This window comes from Bombina bombina, chromosome 4 (genome assembly GCF_027579735.1).
Source record: "Bombina bombina isolate aBomBom1 chromosome 4, aBomBom1.pri, whole genome shotgun sequence".
Classification (NCBI taxonomy): domain Eukaryota; kingdom Metazoa; phylum Chordata; class Amphibia; order Anura; family Bombinatoridae; genus Bombina; species Bombina bombina.
Window position 1 is genome coordinate 333,384,290 of NC_069502.1, and position 21,301 is coordinate 333,405,590.

A 21,301-nucleotide genomic window follows, 5' to 3' on the forward strand; every position below is an offset into this window, starting at 1 on the left:
GCCAACAGGATTGAGCTTGCATTCTAATGGCTGTTCCAATCAGCCAATAGAATGCAAGCTCAATCCTATTGGCTGATTGGATCAGCCAATAGGATTGAACTTCAATCCTATTGGCTGATTGCATCAGTCAATAGGATTATTTCAACCTTAATTCCGATTGGCCAATCGGAATCTAAGGGACGCCATCTTGGATTACGTCACTTAAAGGAACCTTCATTCGTCGTTAGTCCATCGGAAGAAGAGGATGCTCCGCATCGGATGTCTTGAAGATGGAGCCGCTCCGTGTCAGATGGATGAAGATAGAAGATGCCGTCTGTATGAAGACTTCTGCCCGTCTGGAGGACCACTTCGCCTGGCTTGGATGAAGACTTCTCCCGGCTTCGTTGAGGACTTTGGCCCGGTTGGATGAAGACTTCTGCCGCTTCCTTGAGGATGGATGTCCGGTCTTCAGAACTGTAAGTCGATCTTCAGGGGGTTAGTGTTAGGTTTTTTTAAGGGTGTATTGGGTGGGTTTTATTTTTAGGTTAGGGTTTGGGCCACAAAAGAGCTAACTGTCCTTTTAAGGACAATGCCCATCCTAATGCCCTTTTCAGGGCAATGGGGAGCTTAGGATTTTTTAGATAGTATTTTATTTGGGGGGTTGGTTGTGTTGGTGGTGGGTTTTACTGTTGGGGGGGTTGTTTGTATTTTTTTTTTACAGGTAAAAGAGCTGATTACTTTGGGGCAATGCCCCCCCTTTTTTATTTTGATAGGGCTATTAGATTAGGTGTAATTAGTTTAAATTAATTCGTTTTTTTTTTTTACTTTAGCTAATTTAATTTAATTTATGTAATTGTTGTTAATTTAGTTAATTTATTTAATTATAGTGTAGTGTTAGGTGTTATTGTAACTTAGGTTAGGTTTTATTTTACAGGTACTTTTGTATTTATTTTAGCTAGGTAGTTATTAAATAGTTAATAACTATTTAATAACTATTCTACCTAGTTAAAATAAATACAAACTTGCCTGTAAAATAAAAATAAACCCTAATCTAGATACAATGTAACTATTAGTTATATTGTAGCTATCTTAGGGTTTATTTTATAGGTATTTAGTTTTAAATAGGAATAATTTAGTTAATGATTTTATTTAGATTTATTTAAATTATATTTAAGTTAGAGGGTGTTAGTGTTAGGGTTAGACTTGGGTTTAGGGGTTAATACATTTAGTATAGTGGCGGTGACGTTGGGGGCGGCAGATTAGGGGTTAATAAATGTAGGTAGGTTGCGGCGATGTTAGGGATGGCAGATTATGGGTTAATAATATTTAACTAATGTTTGTGAGGCGGGAGTGCGGCGGTTTAGGTGTTAATATATTTATTATAGTGGCGGCGACGTTGGGGGCAGCAGATTAGTGGTTAATAAGTATAGGTAGGTTGCGGCGACATTGGGGGCAGCAGATTAGGGGTTCATAAATATAATGTAGGTGGCGGCGGTGTCCGGTGCGGCAGATTAGGGGTTAATATAATGCAGGTGTTGGAGATGTTGGGGGCGGCAGATTAGGGGTTAATAAGTGTAACATTAGGGGTGTTTAGACTCTGGGTTCATGTTAGGGTGATAGGTGTAAACAAAAATTTTATTCCCCCATAGGAATCAATGGGGCTGCGTTACTGAGTTTTATGCTGCTTTTTGGCAGGTGTTAGACCTTTTATCAGCCTGCTCTCCCCGTTGATTATTATGGGGAAATCGTGCACGAGCACGTACGACCAGCTCACTGACTTAAGCAGCGCTGGTATTGGAGTGTGGTAAGGAGCAAAATTTTGCTCAACGCTCACTTCTTGCCTTTTAACGACGGGTTTGTAAAAACCCGTAATACCAGCGCTGCAGGTAAGTGAGCAGTGAGAGAAAACTGCTCGTTAGCACCACACAGCTCAAAACGAAAAACTCGTAATCTGGCCGAAACATTACAAAAAATAAAAAACACTAAAATTACAACAAAATTATTCAAAACAATAAAAATTATTCATATTCTAATACCCTGTTTAAAAAAAAAAAAAAAAACACCCCAAAATAAAAAACCCTAATCTATAATAAACTACCGAGAGCCCTTAAAAGGGCCTTTTGTAGGGTATTGCCCTAAAGAAATCAGCTCTTTTTCTACAAAAGAAAAACAAACACCCCCTAACAGTATACAAAACCCCACCCCCCAAACCTACAAAATAAAAATAAAGTAAAACCTAATCTACCCATTGCCCTGAAAAGGGCATTTGTATGGTCATTCAGCTCTTTTGCTGCCCATTAAAAATAAAAAAATGGCTATTCTAAAAAAAAAACACCCCAAAAAAAAACAAAAACAAAAAACAATACACAAAATAGCAAAGTATCCAAAATAATAAAAATTATTGCTATTCTAATACCCCGTTTTTAAAAAAAAAAAAAAAAAAACACCCCAAAATAAAAGAGGCCTTTTGTAGGGACTTTTGTAGGGCATTGCCCTAAAGAAATCAGCTCTTTTTCTAAAAAATAAAAACAAACACCCCCTAACATTACAAACCCCCACTCCCCCAAAATCCACAAAATAAAAAACCTAACTTCGAATCATCCAATAGGAATGAGAGCTGCTTAAATCCTATTGGCTGATTTGAACAGCCAATAGGATTTTAGCAGCCCTAATTCCTATTGGCTGATTTAAATGTTTCACCCAATAGGAATGCAATGGTACCTTGCATTTGAATCCTCAGTGTGTGGTGGACGATCGCATGAAGAGGATCTCCACGTCGGATCAATGGACCTCCGCTTTGGACCTTTGCCTGGACCTCCGCCTCCGCACATCGTCCGATCCGCCTCCGCAGGGATGAAGAAGATGCCGGTCCTGCGATGGATGAAAAGACAATATAAGAAGACAGATGCGCCACATGGCCCAATATTGTTTGGTACAGAGAAAGAATTGTTATGTGTGTCAGATACACTCACATGTGATGAAGCACCTCTAGTAGTGCAAATGGAGTGGTCTGGGGTCAATCACAGTCACCCAGAAGACTGGCCTCCCGAAGATGTTTGGGAATCTGTGAATAGTGGTAGATAACACAGGGTGGCTATATGGCCTAGTACTGTTTGACCCAAGCAGGATGAAATTAAGTATTTAAAATGCACTCACATTTGTTGAAGCATCTCCTTTGATGCTGTAGGAGCAGGCTGGGATCAATATAGTCACCCAACAGACTTAATCACAGGTAGTGGGGGAACTCCAGAAGTACAGTGAAGAAAATTGGTAAAATGTCATGTTTCCAAAAAATATATTGTGGCAGCAAGTGGTAAAAGTAATCAACTTACTTTATTAAAACTGTTAAAAACAAGTAGCGTTTCTCCGCCACCAGTGGCTGTTTCATCAGGCTTAGTAAAATAGGTAACAAACACTTGCTATATATGCCATACAAACAAATTAGGTTAATTGGCAACTCCTGGTGAGGGAGTTGCCTAAAGATAACACTCAGGTAAGTAGTGACCAATCAAAAAGGAGTTTCATGTAGTGACATCACCATGTAAACATTGCAATAATGGTTAATCCTATGACAGATAGCAATATTTAGACATTGTATTCACAGGTATAAAGATTTGGCATTCATATATGCTAACAATATATATATAACTAACAATTAAAAAATTGAGAAACATTTGGAAAACCTTTACATATTGAATGGACCCATGTGTGTTTTATGGGACATGAGAGTGCAGTTGGGCACGCTGCAAAATGTGTATCTGTGTAAAAATCTTCTCAAGTGATATTAGTAGTGTGAGAAGAGGTAGCTTGCAAACTTAGTCTAAGTTAATCAGTTGTGAATATGCACAATCTAACGACTTCACATATACCCATAAACAAAATAACACTTGTGCTTGATCGTGAAACACTATTATAGCAATGACATCAGACTTCCAAATGTTACTTACTAAAGAGGTGTTAGATACTAGTATCATTGTGTGTAAAATGATTTTGGCGTCTGACAGTCTGCTCTGCGAATGTGTGAGCGTAAGATGAATCAGACTCATGTCAGTTGAGTGGCGTCTGAGAATAGGATTAGTCTGATGATTGGGCAATGGAACAGTGTTGTCAAACAAGGGGCGGGGCTAGCGCGGAATGTAGATTTAAGAGTGTGTCGGAATGTCATAATTAACAGCATGTATGTGGCATGATGGAAACATTAATCACAATATGGGGTACAGCAATACCACAGTATACGACATGCGAGGATAGGGCTTCTCCAGAAGTTCGACAGTGTGTGATTAAACATTAACGGCTAGATTTAGAGTTTTGTCGGTAACGACCCGAAAAGCTAACGCCGGCTTTTTTCTGGCCGCACCATAAAAATAACTCTGGTATTGAGAGTCCACATAAAGGCCGCGTTAGGCTCCAAAAAAGGAGCGTAGAGCATATTTAACGCAGCTTCAACTCTCGATACCAGAGTTGCTTACGCAAGCGGCCAGCCTCAAAAACGTGCTCGTGCACGATTCCCCCATAGAAAACAATGGGGCTGTTTGAGCTGAAAAAAACCCAAACACCTGCAAAAAAGCCGCGTTCAGCTCCTAACGCAGCCCCATTGTTTGCTATGGGGAAACACTTCCTACGTCTGCACCTAACACTCTAACATGTACCCCGAGTCTACACACCCCTAACCTTACACTTATTAACCCCTAATCTGCCGCCCCCGCTATCGCTGACCCCTGCATATTATTATTAACCCCTAATCTGCCGCTTCGTAAACCGCCGCTACTTACATTATCTCTATGTACCCCTAATCTGCTGCCCTAACATCGCCGACCCCTATATTATATTTATTAACCCCTAATCTGCCCCCCACAACGTCGCCTCCACCTAACTACACTTATTAACCCCTAATCTGCCGAGCGGACCACACCGCTATTATTATAAAGTTATTAACCCCTAATCCGCCTCACTAACCCTATAATAAATAGTATTAACCCCTAATCTGCCCTCCCTAACATCGCCGACACCTAACTTCAATTATTAACCCCTAATCTGCCGACTTGAGCTCACCGCTATTCTAATAAATGTATTAACCCCTAAAGCTAAGTCTAACCCTAACACTAACACCCCCCTAAATTAAATATAATTTTAATCTAACGAAATTAATTAACTCTTATTAAATAAATTATTCCTATTTAAAGCTAAATACTTACCTGTAAAATAAATCCTAATATAGCTACAATATAAATTATAATTATATTATAGCTATTTTAGGATTAATATTTATTTTACAGGTAACTTTGTATTTATTTTAACCAGGTACAATAGCTATTAAATAGTTAAGAACTATTTAATAGCTAAAATAGTTAAAATAATAACAAATTTACCTGTAAAATAAATCCTAACCTAAGTTACAATTAAACCTAACACTACACTATCATTAAATTAATTAAATAAAATATCTACAATTACCTACAATTAAACCTAACACTACACTATCAATACATTAATTAAATACAATATCTACAAATAACTACAATGAAATAAACTAACTAAAGTACAAAAAATAAAAAAGAACTAAGTTCATCCAACCCAAGCGGGGGCTAGACATCCACTGAAGAAGTCCAGAAGAGGGTCCAAAGTCTTCATCCTATCCGGGAAGAAGAGTAGATCCGGACCGGCAACCATCATCTTCCAAGCGGCATCTTCTATCTTCATCCGATGAGGACCGGCTCCATCCTGAAGACCTCCACCGCGGACCCATGTTCATCCGGCGACGTCCAACTGAAGAATGACGGTTCCTTTAAGGGACGTCATCCAAGATGGCGTCCCTCGAATTCCGATTGGCTGATAGGATTCTATCAGCCAATCGGAATTAAGGTAGGAATATTCTGATTGGCTGATGGAATCAGCCAATCAGAATCAAGTTCAATCCGATTGGCTGATCTTGGATGACGTCCCTTAAAGGAACCGTCATTCTTCAGTTGGACGTCGCCGGATGAAGATGGGTCCGCGGTGGAGGTCTTCACGATGGAGCCGGTCCTCATCGGATGAAGATAGAAGATGCCGCTTGGAAGATGATGGTTGCCGGTCCAGATCTACTCTTCTTCCCGGATAGGATGAAGACTTTGGACCCTCTTCTTCAGTGGATGTCTAGCCCCCGCTTGGGTTGGATGAAGATATCGGAGCCAGGACGGATCGGTGTGATACCCGGTGAGGTGAAGACAAGGTAGGATGATCTTCAGGGGCTTGGTGTTAGGTTTATTTAAGGGGGGTTTGGGTTAGATTAGGGGTATGTGGGTGGTGGGTTGTAATGTTGGGGGGGGTATTGTATGTTTTTTTTTACAGGCGAAAGAGCTGAATTCTCTGGGGCATGCCCCGCAAAGGGCCCTGTTCAGGGCTGGTAAGGTAAAAGAGCTTTGAACTTTAGTAATTTAGAATAGGGTAGGGCATTTTTTTATTTTGGGGGGCTTTGTTATTTTATTAGGGGGCTTAGAGTAGGTGTAATTAGTTTAAAATTGTTGTAATAATATATTTTTTTATTTTTTGTAACTTAGTTCTTTTTTATTTTTTGTACTTTAGTTAGTTTATTTCATTGTAGTTATTTGTAGGTATTGTATTTAATTAATGTATTGATAGTGTAGTGTTAGGTTTAATTGTAGGTAATTGTAGGTATTTTATTTAATTAATTTATTGATAGTGTAGTGTTAGGTTTAATTGTAACTTAGGTTAGGATTTATTTTGCAGGTAAATTTGTAATTATTTTAACTATTTTAGCTATTGTACCTGGTTAAAATAAATACAAAGTTACCTGTAAAATAAATATTAATCCTAAAATAGCTATAATATAATTATAATTTATGTTGTAGCTATATTAGGATTTATTTTACAGGTAAGTATTTAGCTTTAAATAGGAATAATTTATTTAATAAGAGTTAATTAATTTCGTTAGATTAAAATTATATTTAATTTAGAGGGGTGTTAGTGTTAGGGTTAGACTTAGCTTTAGGGGTTAATACATTTATTAGAATAGCGGCGAGATTCGGTCGGCAGATTAGGGGTTAATAATTGAAGTTAGGTGTCGGCGATGTTAGGGAGGGCAGGTTAGGGGTTAATAAATATAATATAGGGGTCGGCGGTGTTAGGGGCAGCAGATTAGGGGTACATAGCTATAATGTAGCTGGCGGCTCTTTGCGGTCGGCAGATTAGGGGTTAATTATTGTAGGTAGGTGGCGGCGACGTTGTGGGGGGCAGGTTAGGGGTTAATAAATATAATATAGGGGTCGGCGATGTTAGGGCAGCAGATTAGGGGTACATAGGGATAATGTAGCTGGCGGCGGCGTGCGGACGGCAGATTAGGGGTTAATAAGTGTAGGTAGCTTGCGGCGACGTTGTGGGGGGCAGATTAGGGGTTAATAAATATAATATAGGGGTCGGCGGTGTTAGGGGCAGCAGATTAGGGGTACATAAGGATAACATAGTTGGCGGTCGGCAGATTAGGGGTTAAAAAAATTTAATCGAGTTGCGGCGATGTGGGGGGACCTCGGTTTAGGGGTACATAGGTAGTTTATGGGTGTTAGTGTACTTTAGAGTACAGTAGTTAAGAGCTTTATAAACCGGCGTTAGCCCAGAAAGCTCTTAACTACTGACTTTTTTCCTGCGGCTGGAGTTTTGTCGTTAGATTTCTAACGCTCACTTCAGACACGACTCTAAATACCGGAGTTAGAAAAATCCCATTGAAAAGATAGGATACGCAATTTACGTAAGGGGATCTGCGGTATGGAAAAGTCGCGGCTGAAAAGTGAGCGTTAGACCCTTTTTTGAGTGACTCCAAATACCGAAGGTAGCCTAAAACCAGCGTTAGGAGCCTCTAACGCTGGTTTTCACGGCTAACGCCAAACTCTAAATCTAGGCCTAAGTTAGTGTCGTCAGGGAAGGGGGAGTGGAGAAATTATGGAGAGTATCTAAACGTCAATTCTATCAACATGTATGTGGCATGATAGATCGATGGTGTAAGTGAGACACTAATTGCTATAAAGTTTAACATGATCTCTACATATAATAGAGGTTAAAACAACTAAGTATATTATTATTAGTCATAGATGGCTATCAAAAAACACTATAGAAATGACAGTCAGTTAAGAAGAGTGAGAAGAGTAGTGTTAACTATATAAACAGCTAGCTGCTGATAGATGATGAAGAGTGCTCTATAATATGAGCGTGATGGTGAAGTTACATGACTTATAAAAGCCTATCAATAGGTGTATAGTGTAATAGAGTATCTGTGAAGTCTAAATGGTCTAATTGATAGTGTAGGGAACAAGAGTGAGGATCTGTGTGAATATGGTGTGGTAGCACCATTAAATGTGTCAAACTCGTGTTATTAACATTGTGTTTGGGGAGCTACACAATGCTAATATATAGTGGTGAAACAATCTATAAATAATATTTAAGACAATAGTAAAAATCATATAGCAATCTATACTAATGAGGTGTGTGATAACGGAATTAAAGATGCCATACAAATTGGTAGGATATAGTAGTGTCAAGTAAGAACATAATAGTGTTGAGTGCACCATTGTACAAGGGGAATTAGGTTCAGAGTGTAAAATAAGAATGTGTGGGCTAACTTCAAAGATCAAATGCTGCTATGTCCACACATTCATTGAGACTATCTGGAGCTAGGTTGTGCAGTTTATGTATCCAATAGGTTTCTCTACGGCATAGACTCAGCATGGGATTGTGACTGTTTCTTGGTATCTGTTCAATGGGGATAATGGAAGTCGTTTTTAAACTTCCCTTATGGGCATAAGCACAATGTCTTGATAGACTATGTTTCAAAAACTTACTTTTTATATTATATGTATGTTCACTCCACCGTCTTTTGATGGTGTGGCTAGTGCGTCTTACATATTGGACCCCACAAGAACATTCAGTTAGGTATACCACATAGGTAGATTCGCAAAAGAGTCTTTTTGTTATTTTAAATTGTTCTCCTGTGTGATTGGAGTAGAAAGTGTTAGTCCCACTTTTTACCACCTTACACATATTGCATCTAGAGTTTAAGCATTTAAAGACTCCATTCCGGGGCATAAAGTTACCCAGAAAAGTTCTATTGATTTTTACTTTGATGTTATTGAAGTTTATTTTGTCTCTAACAATTTTACTAGGTGCTAATTTGTTCTTGAGCATAGGAGCCCTTCTATAGACTATTCTCGGTTTGGAAGAAATATACTTCTTAAGATATGGATCATCACAAATTATCATCCAATGATTGGATACAATCTTTTTAATTTCACGATATTGACTGCTATATCTTGTAATTAATAAAGGTGTGTTGATGTTATCCTTTAATTTTAGTCTCCGACATAATTGTACCAGAAGGTGAGAAGTATAGTATTAAATCTAAATATTCAATCTTCGTGGATTGAATGTTGCTGGTAAGCTCCAGACCAAAGTCATTGGCATTCAAGGATGCAGAAAAATGAGAGGCCTCCTCATGTGAGCCCCTAAAAAGAAAAATAAGGTCATCTATATACCGGCCATAGAACACCAGACTCACACCAATAGGTGACCCATAGATATGGGTCTCCTCAAATTTGCCCATGTAAAGAGTCTGGTGTTCTATGGCCAGTATATAGATGACCTTATTTTTCTTTTTAGGGGCTCATATGAGGAGGCCTCTCATTTTTCTGCATCCTTGAATGCCAATGACTTTGGTCTGGAATTTACCAGCAACATTCAATCCACGAAGATTGAATATTTAGATTTAATACTATACTTCTCACCTTCTGGTACAATTATGTCGGAGACTTTTTTTTAAAAAGTCAATTGCAACAGTTTTCTCAATTTTAACAGTAATCACTACTATAGTTGGAAGAAAAATGTGCCCTATGGGCAATTCAGACGCATATGACGAAACTGTAGCACTATAGAAAGCTATAAAGCACAGTCCATCATTTTGAAGGACAGATTTTTAGAAAAGGGGTAGCCTTTGGAATTGAAACAAAAGGGCTATCTCAGAGCCTTGCATGAAGATAGGAAGGTTTATTTTACACAAAATCAAAACAAAAACAAAAATGGAAAACAAAAATTAAAGAATGACATCAACACACCTTTATTCATTTCAGGATATAGCAGTCAATATTGTGAAATTGAAAAGATTGTATCCAATCATTGGCCTAAAATTTGTGATGATCCATATCTTAAGAAGCATATTTCTTCCAAACTGAGAATAGTCTATAGAAGGGCTCCTGCACTCAAGAACAAATTAGCACCTAGTAAAATTGTTAGAGACAAAATAAACTTCGATAACATCAATGTAAAAATCAATAGAACTTTTCTGGGTAACTTTATGCCCCGGGAGGGGGTCATTAAATGCTTAAAATCTAGATGCAATATGTGTAAGGTGGTAAAAAGTGGGACTAACACTTTCCACTCCAATCACACAGGAGAACAATTTAAAATAACAAAAAGACTCTCTTGTGAATCTACCTATGTGGTATACCTAATTGAATGTTCTTGTGGGGTCCAATATGTAGGACGCACTAGCCGCACCATCAAAAGACGGTGGAGTGAACATACATATAATATAAAAAGGAAGTTTTTGAAACATAGTCTATCAAGACATTGTGCTTATGCAGCATTTGATCTTTGAAGTTAGCCCACACATTCTTATTTTACACTCTGAACTTAATTCCCCTTGTACAATGGTGCACTCAGCACTATTAAGTTCTTACTTGACACTACTATATCCTACCAATTTGTATGGCATCTTTAATACCGTTATCACACACCTCATTAGTATAGATTGCAATATGTTTTTGACTATTGTCTTAAATACATACACCTCTAAATATAATTTATAGATTGTTTCACCACTATATATTAGCATTGTGTAGCTCTCCAAACACAATGTTAATAATACGAGTTTGACACATTTAATGGTGCTACCACACCATATTCACACAGATCCTCACTCTTGTTCCCTACACTATCAATTAGACCATTTAGACTTCACAGATACTCTATTACACTCCACACCTATTGATAGTTTATTATGTCATGTAACTTCACCATCACGCTCATATTATAGAGCACTGTTCATCATATATCAGCAGCTAGCTGTTTATATAGTTAACACTACTCTTCTCACTCTTCTTAAGTGACTGTCGTTTCTATCCTATAGTGGTTTTTGATAGCCATCTATGACTAATAATAATATACTTAGTTGTTTTAACCTCTATTATATGTAGAGATCATGTTAATCTTTATAGCAATTAGTGTCTCACACCATCGATCTATCATGCCACATACATGTCGATAGAATTGACGTTTAGTTACTCTCCATAATTTCTCCACGCCCCCTTTCCTGGCGACACTAATTTAATGTTTAATCACACACTGTCGGGCTTCTCCAGGAGTAGCCCTATCCTCGCATGTTGCATACTGAGAAGATTGCTGTACCCCATATGGTGATTAATGTTTCTATCATGCCACATACATGCTGTTAATTATGACATTCCGACACACTCTTAAATTTTCATTTTGCACTAGCCCCGCCCCTTGTTCGACGACACTGTTCCATTGCTCAATCATACACGGTTTAGGCTTCCATCGGACTAATCCTATTCTCAGACGCCACAGAACTGACATGAGTCTGATTCATCTTACGCTCACACATGCGCAGAGCAGCCTGTCAGATGCCAAAATCATTTTACACACAACGATACTAGGATCTAACACCTCTTTAGTAAGTAACATTTGGAAGTCTAATGTCATTGCTATAATAGTGTTTCACGATCAAGCACAAGTGTTATTTTGTTTATGGGTATATGTGAAGTCGTTAGATTGTGCATATTCACAACTGAATAACTTAGACTAAGTTTGCAAGCTACGTCTTCTCACACTACTAATATCACTTGAGAAGATTTTTACACGGATACACATTTTCTAGCGTGCCCAACTGCACTCTCATGTCCCATAAAACACACATGGGTCAATTCAATATGTAAAGGTTTTCTTCTACAAGATATGATGAGTCCACTGATTTCATCGTTACTTGTGGGATATTAACCTCCTGCTAACAGGAAGTGGCAAAGAGCACCACAGCAGAGCTGTATATATAGCCCCTCCCTTCCCTCCAGCCACAGTCATTCTCTTTGCCTGTGTTAGTAATAGGAAGAGGTAAAGTGATGTGTTAGTTTAGATTCTTCAATCAAGAAGTTTTTTATTTTTAAATAGTGCCAGAGAGTGCTATTTTTCTCAGGGGGAAATCATCAGTCTATTGCTTCACAAAGAGGAGACATATTATTTTCTGCCCTGATGTTTATGAACTTAGCAAACATTATCTAAGATCCATAATGGTTCCCAAAACGTAGCTGAAGGTATGTGTGAGAAAATCTCCAGTGTGGAGACCGGTGTCTTGCTACAAGCAACTTTGAGTATGTGCAGTCTTTTATTTTCTGGGGAGACTTGATATACCAGAACAGGCTGACATTATCCCCTATTGGGGGATGGGTAAGCAGTATGCACTAAGAAAAATATTTGTGTACCTGAATCCCTTTATTAATTTATTTACTTATTTCATGGCCAGATGTTTTATTCACATTGGGGCTTATGTTTGGGCTTGACGCTGGGAGACTAAAGCGGTTTATGGTATGAATGCAGGGGTTTGATCTGCACTAGGACGCATGTTTTTTACTTTGATTATCATGTCAGGCATGTTTGTTTGGACCCATTCAGTACTGAGCGGGGCTTATTTTCGCGTGCTCTGTCTTCATTGACATTGCATAGCTGGCAGAGGCTGGAGGCTTAAGTTGTCTGTACTCGATAAGTCTTTTCTATATATCCGGACATCTGGTTAATTCCGGGGGCAGGTAGGCCTATAAATTGTATAAATAATAAAGTTTATATTCTGAGTGTTAATATTGTGTTTGGGCTTATCTTGCAAGTGGATGCAATATTAAGGAACGGTTTTTGACACATTAAAACTGTTTTTTTCAGGCTAAAAAGTGTGTTTGCAGTAAAGGTTTCAGTAAAATAGTTGCGCTTTTAAAATTTAAAGGTGCAGTACAATTTTTTTGGTGTTAATTTTTTTTCGCTTTTTTAGTATAATCAAGACTCAATATTTAGCAAGGTACGACTATTATCAGTACTGCTAGTCTGTTTAACATGTCGGACAGTGAGGAGGAAACTCATTGTTCTATGTGTTTAGATGCCACTGTGGAACCCCCTCTGACTTTTTGTCCCTGGTGTACTGAGAGGGCCTTATAATGCAAAGCACAAATTTTATGTAAAGAAAATGTGTGTAAAGATGATTCTCAAGCTGAAGGGAAACAGGGTGTACCGCCAGTTTCTCCCCAAGCGTCACAACCTCTAACGCCCACCCAAGCGACGCCTGGTTCTTCAACCGCGTCTAATTCATTTACTTTGCAGGATATGGCTGCAGTTATGTCAACTACCCTTACAGAGGTGTTATGCAGTAGAACAGAGGACAATGTGATTGCGGATCACTCTGATGCGTTGTTGGCTATTTCCGATGTACCCTCTGAGGGATCTCAATTGGGGGTTAGGGAACTTCTATCTGAGGGGGAACTTTCCGAATCGGGAAGTGCGTTGCCTCAGACAGACTTGGATGTCATGTCCTTTAAATTTAAGCTTGAATACCTTCGTCTTTTACTTAGGGAGGTTTTAGCGACTCTGGGTGACTGTGATCCTATTGTGGTACCACCAGAGAAGTTGTGTAAGATGGACAAATACTTAGAGGTACCTGCTTACACTGACGTTTTTCCAGTTCCTAAGAGAATTCCGGAAATTATTAAGAGGGAATGGGACAGACCGGGTATCCCGTTCGCTCCCTCTCCTAATTTCAAAACGATGTATCCTATTTCTGACACTGTTCGGGACTCCTGGCAAACAGTCCCTAAGGTGGAAGGAGCTATATCTACCCTGGCTAAGCGTACCACTATTCCTATTGAGGACAACTGCGCTTTCAAAGACCCTATGGATAAGAAATTGGAGGGTCTCCTAAAGAAAATGTTTATTCATCATGGTTTCGTCTTGCAACCTACGGCATGCATTGTACCAGTTACAACTGCAGCTGCCTTTTGGTTTGAGGCCCTAGAAGAGTCTCTTAAGACTGAGACTCCTTTAGAAGATATATTAGATAGAATTAAGGCTCTCAAGCTGGCTAATTCTTTTATCACAGATGCCGCCTTTCAAATTGCTAAATTGGCAGCTAAGAATGCTGGATTTGCCATTTTGGTGCGTAGAGTGCTATGGTTAAAGTCTTGGTCTGCTGATGTATCATCTAAATCAAAGCTTTTGGCTATTCCTTTCAAGGGTAAGACCCTATTCGGGCCTGACTTGAATGAAATCATTTCTGATATCACTGGAGGTAAGGGTCATCCCCTACCTCAGGATAAGGCGGTTAAATTGAGGGGTACACAGAATAATTTTCGTTCCTTTTGGAATATTAAAGGAGTACCCTCTTCTTCTTCTTCCTCTTCCTCCACAAAGCAGGAAGGGAATTTTGCTCAAGCCAAGTCCGCCTGGAGACCCAACCAAGCTTGGAACAAGGGTAAACAAAACAAGAAGCCCGTTGCTACTACCAAGTCGGCATGAAGGGACGCCCCCCGATCCGGGACCGGATCTAGTAGGGGGAAGACTTTCTCTCTTTGTCCAGGCTTGGGAAAGAGATGTTCAGGACTCCTGGGCACTAGATATCGTGACCCACGGGTATCAACTGGAATTCAAAAGTTGTCTCCCAAGAGGGAGGTTTCTTCTTTCACGATTGTCTGTAAACCAGATAAAAAGAGAGGCGTTCTTACATTGTGTAAAAGACCTCTCTACTTTGGGAGTAATTTGTCCTGTCCCAAGACTAGAGCAGGGACGGGGGTTTTACTCAAATCTTTTTGTGGTTCCCAAAATAGAGGGAACGTTCAGACCCATTTTAGATCTCAAGAGTCTAAACAAGTTTCTCCGTCTGGCATATGAGACTGCTGGACAGCAGCCTCCTTAAAGAATTACAGCTCATTCCACTAGGGCTGTGGCTTCCTCATGGGCATTTAAAAACGATGCTTCTGTTGAACAGATTTGCAAGGCTGCAACTTGGTCGTCTCTTCACACTTTTTCCAAATTTTACAAATTTGATACTTTTGCTTCTTCTGAGGCTAGTTTTGGGAGAAAGGTTCTTCAAGCAGTGGTGACTTCCGCTTAGGTTCCTGTCTTGTCCCTCCCTTTCATCCGTGTCCTGTAGCTTTGGTATTGTATCCCACAAGTAAGGATGAAATCCGTGGACTCGTAATATCTTGTAGAAGAAAAGTAAATGTATGCTTACCTGATAAATTAATTTCTTCTACGATATGACGAGTCCACGGCCCACCCTGTCATTTTTAAGACAGATTTAGATTATATTTTATTTTTTATATACTTCAGTCACCTCTGAACCTTTGGCTTCTCCTTTCTCTTTCTAACTTTGGTCGAATGACTGGGGGTGGAGGGAAGGGAGGGGCTATATATACAGCTCTGCTGTGGTGCTTTTTGCCACTTCCTGTTAGCAGGAGTTTAATATCCCACAAGTAAAGATGAAATACGTGGACTCGTCATATCGTAGAAGAAATTAATTTATCAGGTAAGCATAATTTTACTTTTTCAAATGTTTCTCAATTTTTTAATTGTTAGTTATATATATTGTTAGCATATATGAATGCTGAATCTTTACACCTGTGAATACAATGTCTAAATATTACTATCTGTCATAGGATTAACCATTATTGCAATGTTTACATGGTGATGTCACTAAATGTAACTCCTTTTTGATTGGTCACTACTTACCTGAGTGTTATCTTTAGGCAACTCTCTCACCAGGAGTTGCCAATTAACCTAATTTGTTTGTATGGCATATATAGCAAGTGTTTGTTACCTACTAAGCCTGATGAAACAGCCACTGGTGGCTGAGAAACGCATTGCTACTTGTTTTTAACAGTTTTAATAAAGTGAGTTGATTACTTTTATCACTTGCTGCCACAATATATTTTTTGGAAACATCACATTTGGTTACCAATTTTCTTCGCTGGACTTCTGGAGTTCCCCGACTACCTGTGATTAAGTCTGTTGGGTGGCTATATTGATCCCAGCCTGCTCCTACAGCATCAAAGGAGATGCTTCAAAAAATGTGAGTGCATTTTAAATACAGGTGGCCCTCGGTTTACAACGGTTCAATTTGCACCGTTTCAGAATAACAACCTTTTTTTCAGTCATGTGACTGCTATTGAAAAGCATTGAGAAGCAGTGCATTGATTAAAATAGCCAGTAGGTGTAGCTGTCCGCTTGTGTTGCAGATATGCAAGCCAATCAAGCTTAAATTAATCAGTTTAACCAGACCTGAGCTATCGAGCAGATTGCAAAGGAACAAGCTCTTCCTGTCTATAAATCAGTCCAGATTGGAATGCACAGAAAGAACTGTTTGCAGGAAAAAAAAGTAAAGTCTGTGTTGTGTGATTATTTTATTAGGTTTATAATGCTGTTTAGCAAATGTTTTTGTTCATTTAACTTAGTTTAATTATATATTCTTTGTTGTGTGATTATCTTGTTTGGTTTATAATGCTGTTTAGCGTTTAAAGTCTTCATTTCAAAGCTTTAAAAATAATGTATTAGGTGTTACTTATCCCAATTTTAGAGGGGCCTGGAACATAACTCCCTCACTTCCCATTGACTTACATTATAAACTGGGTTCCAATTTACAACGGTTTCGATTTACAACCATTCCTTCTGGAACCTAACCCGGTGTAAACTGAGGGCTACTTGTACTTAATTTCATCCTGCTTGAGTCAAACAGTACTAGGACATATATGCACCCTGTGTTATATACCACTATTCACAGATTCCCAAACATCTTTGGGAGGCCAGTCTTTAGGTGACTGGTATTGACCCCAGACCGCTCCATTTGCACTACTAGAGGTGCTTCATCACATGTGAGTGTATCTGACACACATAACAATTGTTTCTCTGTACCAAACAATATTGGGCCATGTGGCGCATCTGTCTTCTTATATTGTCTTTAGATCACTGATGCTGGATCCTGGCCTTGGTCCTTTACAGATTGCTGCCTCTGATGACACCATCATCTTCTAAAGAGACTTTCTTGTATAACATTATCTAGCTTGAATACACATTTTTACTATATTCACATATAGTTTACGGTCTTATACTAGTGTGGATTTATGCTAACATCTATCAATATTCATTGTATGTTAAGTTTTATACACTGTATCATTTTTATATATATTCTTGTTTTATATATTTTCTCCACCTGTAACACTCTGGCTGTATATATTACAGACTTGTTTACCACTAACTTATGTTTATATGTTTAGTGGTTTGGTGATCATATAATTACTCTCACAGTAAGGGCGCCCCCCTATACTATTTTCTTTCTTCCCGCGATGGATGAAGATGGATCCACCTGGATAAAGATGGAGCCACTGGATAGATCCGCCTGGATGAAGATGGAGCCGCTGGGATGAAGATCGTTCAAGCCAGACTTCAGCAACTGTGAGTACCTAAAGAGGGGTTAGTTTTAGGTTTTTTTTTGGGTGGGTTTTTTTTTAGATTAGGGTTTGGGCTATTTGAAAAAGAGCTGAATGCCCTTTTAAAGGGCAATGCCCATACAAATGCCCTTTTCAGGGCAATGGGTAGATTTTTTTTTTTTTTTTAGAGTTAGGTTTTTTATTCTGGGGGGTTGGTTGGGTGGTGGGTTTTACTGTTGGGGGGGTCTTTGTATTTTTTTACTGGGAAAAGAGCTGATTTCTTTAGGGCAATGCCATACAAAAGGCCCTTTTAAGGGCTATTGGTAGTTTATTGTAGGCTATGGTTTTTTTTTTTTTAAAACAGTTTTTTCATGCTAAAAAGCGTTTTTGCAGGTTTCAGTAAAATAGTTGCGCTTTTAAAATTTAAAGGCGCAGTACAATTTTTTTGGTGTTAATTTTTTTTCGCTTTTTTAGTATAATCAAGACTCAATATTTAGCAAGGTACGACTATTATCAGTACTTCTAGTCTGTTTAACATGTCGGACAGTGAGGAGGAAACTCATTGTTCTATGTGTTTAGATGCCACTGTGGAACCCCCTCTGACTTTTTGTCCCTGGTGTACTGAGAGGGCCTTATAATGCAAAGCACAAATTTTATGTAAAGAAAATGTGTGTAAAGATGATTCTCAAGCTGAAGGGAAACAGGGTGTACCGCCAGTTTCTCCCCAAGCGTCACAACCTCTAACGCCCACCCAAGCGACGCCTGGTTCTTCAACCGCGTCTAATTAATTTACTTTGCAGGATATGGCTGCAGTTATGTCAACTACCCTTACAGAGGTGTTATCTAAGTTGCCAGTGTTACAGGGTAAATGCAGTAGAACAGAGGACAATGTGATTGCGGATCACTCTGATGCGTTGTTGGCTATTTCCGATGTACCCTCTGAGGGATCTCAATTGGGGGTTAGGGAACTTCTATCTGAGGGGGAACTTTCCGAATCGGGAAGTGCGTTGCCTCAGACAGACTTGGATGTCATGTCCTTTAAATTTAAGCTTGAATACCTTCGTCTTTTACTTAGGGAGGTTTTAGCGACTCTGGGTGACTGTGATCCTATTGTGGTACCACCAGAGAAGTTGTGTAAGATGGACAAATACTTAGAGGTACCTGCTTACACTGACGTTTTTCCAGTTCCTAAGAGAATTCCGGATATTATTAAGAGGGAATGGGACAGACCGGGTATCCCGTTCGCTCCCCCTCCTAATTTCAAAACGATGTATCCTATTTCTGACACTGTCCGGGACTCCTGGCAAACAGTCCCTAAGGTGGAAGGAGCTATATCTACCCTGGCTAAGCGTACCACTATTCCTATTGAGGACAACTGCGCTTTCAAAGACCCTATGGATAAGAAATTGGAGGGTCTCCTAAAGAAAATGTTTATTCATCATGGTTTCGTCTTGCAACCTACGGCATGCATTGTACCAGTTACAACTGCAGCTGCCTTTTGGTTTGAGGCCCTAGAAGAGTCTCTTAAGACTGAGACTCCTTTAGAAGATATATTAGATAGAATTAAGGCTCTCAAGCTGGCTAATTCTTTTATCACAGATGCCGCCTTTCAAATTGCTAAATTGGCAGCTAAGAATGCTGGATTTGCCATTTTGGTGCGTAGAGTGCTATGGTTAAAGTCTTGGTCTGCTGATGTATCATCTAAATCAAAGCTTTTGGCTATTCCTTTCAAGGGTAAGACCCTATTCGGGCCTGACTTGAATGAAATCATTTCTGATATCACTGGAGGTAAGGGTCATCCCCTACCTCAGGATAAGGCGGTTAAATTGAGGGGTACACAGAATAATTTTCGTTCCTTTTGGAATATTAAAGGAGTACCCTCTTCTTCTTCTTCATCTTCCTCCACAAAGCAGGAAGGGAATTTTTGCTCAAGCCAAGTCCGCCTGGAGACCCAACCAAGCTTGGAACAAGGGTAAACAAAACAAGAAGCCCGTTGCTACTACCAAGTCAGCATGAAGGGACGCCCCCCGATCCGGGACCGGATCTAGTAGGGGGAAGACTTTCTCTCTTTGTCCAGGCTTGGGAAAGAGATGTTCAGGACTCCTGGGCACTAGATATCGTGACCCACGGGTATCAACTGGAATTCAAAAGTTGTCTCCCAAGAGGGAGGTTTCTTCTTTCACGATTGTCTGTAAACCAGATAAAAAGAGAGGCGTTCTTACATTGTGTAAAAGACCTCTCTACTTTGGGAGTAATTTGTCCTGTCCCAAGACTAGAGCAGGACGGGGGTTTTACTCAAATCTTTTTGTGGTTCCCAAAATAGAGGGAACGTTCAGACCCATTTTAGATCTCAAGAGTCTAAACAAGTTTCTCCGTCTGGCATATGAGACTGCTGGACAGCAGCCTCCTTAAAGAATTACAGCTCATTCCACTAGGGCTGTGGCTTCCTCATGGGCATTTAAAAACGATGCTTCTGTTGAACAGATTTGCAAGGCTGCAACTTGGTCGTCTCTTCACACTTTTTCCAAATTTTACAAATTTGATACTTTTGCTTCTTCTGAGGCTAGTTTTGGGAGAAAGGTTCTTCAAGCAGTGGTGCCTTCCGCTTAGGTTCCTGTCTTGTCCCTCCTTTCATCCGTGTCCTGTAGCTTTGGTATTGTATCCCACAAGTAAGGATGAAATCCGTGGACTCGTAATATCTTGTAGAAGAAAAGTAAATGTATGCTTACCTGATAAATTAATTTCTTCTACGATATGACGAGTCCACGGCCCACCCTGTCATTTTTAAGACAGATTTAGATTATATTTTATTTTTTATATACTTCAGTCACCTCTGAACCTTTGGCTTCTCCTTTCTCTTTCTAACTTTGGTCGAATGACTGGGGGTGGAGGGAAGGGAGGGGCTATATATACAGCTCTGCTGTGGTGCTTTTTGCCACTTCCTGTTAGCAGGAGTTTAATATCCCACAAGTAAAGATGAAATACGTGGACTCGTCATATCGTAGAAGAAATTAATTTATCAGGTAAGCATAATTTTACTTTTTCAAATGTTTCTCAATTTTTTAATTGTTAGTTATATATATTGTTAGCATATATGAATGCTGAATCTTTACACCTGTGAATACAATGTCTAAATATTACTATCTGTCATAGGATTAACCATTATTGCAATGTTTACATGGTGATGTCACTAAATGTAACTCCTTTTTGATTGGTCACTACTTACCTGAGTGTTATCTTTAGGCAACTCTCTCACCAGGAGTTGCCAATTAACCTAATTTGTTTGTATGGCATATATAGCAAGTGTTTGTTACCTACTAAGCCTTATGAAACAGCCACTGGTGGCTGAGAAACGCATTGCTACTTGTTTTAACAGTTTTAATAAAGTGAGTTGATTACTTTTATCACTTGCTGTCACAATATATTTTTTGGAAACATCACATTTGGTTACCAATTTTCTTCGCTGGGACTTCTGGAGTTCCCCGACTACCTGTGATTAAGTCTGTTGGGTGGCTATATTAATCCCAGCCTGCTCCTACAGCATCAAAGGAGATGCTTCAAAAAATGTGAGTGCATTTTAAATACAGGTGGCCCTCGGTTTACAACGGTTCAATTTGCACCGTTTCAGAATAACAACCTTTTTTTCAGTCATGTGACTGCTATTGAAAAGCATTGAGAAGCAGTGCATTGATTAAAATAGCCAGTAGGTGTAGCTGTCCGCTTGTGTTGCAGATATGCAAGCCAAGCAAGCTTAAATTAATCAGTTTAACCAGACCTGAGCTATCGAGCAGATTGCAAAGGAACAAGCT

General features: G+C 39.3%; 1 protein-coding gene across 1 annotated transcript in view; it reads left to right on the plus strand.

The window, feature by feature from the left end:
- The window catches only part of LOC128657435 (vomeronasal type-2 receptor 1-like), a 216,234-nt gene that overhangs the window by 151,326 nt on the left and 43,607 nt on the right, over positions 1–21,301 (plus strand). The window lies entirely within an intron of this gene.